Source organism: Buceros rhinoceros, unplaced genomic scaffold (assembly GCF_000710305.1).
Source record: "Buceros rhinoceros silvestris isolate BGI_N320 unplaced genomic scaffold, ASM71030v1 scaffold11540, whole genome shotgun sequence".
NCBI classification, from domain to species: Eukaryota; Metazoa; Chordata; class Aves; order Bucerotiformes; family Bucerotidae; genus Buceros; species Buceros rhinoceros.
In genome coordinates, this window is record NW_010389052.1 from 2,481 (window position 1) to 3,584 (window position 1,104).

Here is a 1,104-nt window from a genome sequence, read left to right on the forward strand (position 1 = left end):
AGCCGGAGAGGGGAGGAAGCAGGCACCAGTTGTGAATTGTCTATTTTGGAGCAAGCCATAAGAGAGCTGATGACCTCCTGAGGAAAACATGAGAGATGATTCGTGTTGCTTCAGTCTTCTGTGAGGGTGTCTGTGGTGGGTTAAAACTATGTGGCTGTTAAAACCGAAAGGGTTTCATGATGATAGGGTTTTGGGTGGAATGTAAACCCACCAAAACCTATGCAGAACGGAGCTTAGCAGCTTGTTATGGCTTGAATTCAAGGCTTTGTTTAGGCAAAGGAAAAACAAACACAGGTTTAATGTAAAGGGGGTGAAAACAGAAGAGTTTTAATAGTAAAAAGCCCATAAATCAATTCTTTTAAACAGGACTGGAAAAGAGAGAGAGAGAGGGAGAGATTGATAAAATACATAAATAGGCATACAAAAGTATAATACAGTCCCCCATTTCGACCCACATCTCCCGCTTACAAACAAAGGACCCGCCACGCTGTTGCAATGCCAGTGGGAGGTGGGGAGGAAGGGAGTTTTTGTCACCTCACAAAGTTTTTAATCCAAGAAAACTTCTCCTGGGGCAAACTTTCATGCAGTAAATGTAGCCCTTCCTTCTCCAGGGTAGCTGAGAGGAGACTCGAGTTTACCGATGGCAAAATTCCAAGGCTTCTTGCTCTCCCCATCTGCACTGTGGGATACTGACTGGACCTTCAGGGAATGCCTGTGGGTGCCCCGCACCTGCGGATGCTCTGTGCTGAGCATCTGGAACCAGCTTGCGTTCCCCTTCGCCATCAGTATCTGTCCCCTTTGTGCAGGATCTGGGGGCTTACAGCCAGTTTTACCCCTTGCCAAGTTGAACTCAGTCCAAAGCCACCCCCGCTGGTAATCGGCAGAGCGGAAAGGTCTACCTGCTTTGCAGAAGGAGTCTTTTTACTGCTCCGGGGCTGTTGAGGTAACTCTGGATGTTCTTTTCTCTCTCTGATGAAAAGTCTTCTCAGTCCCGGGGGTGGAATTCTAAAGTGCTGCAGCTTGCCTGAATTTGAAGGTGCCGCGCTTGCCCCAGCGAGGTGTGTCACAAAACGCCCCTTTTTATGCGCTTATTTGTGGAGGTGT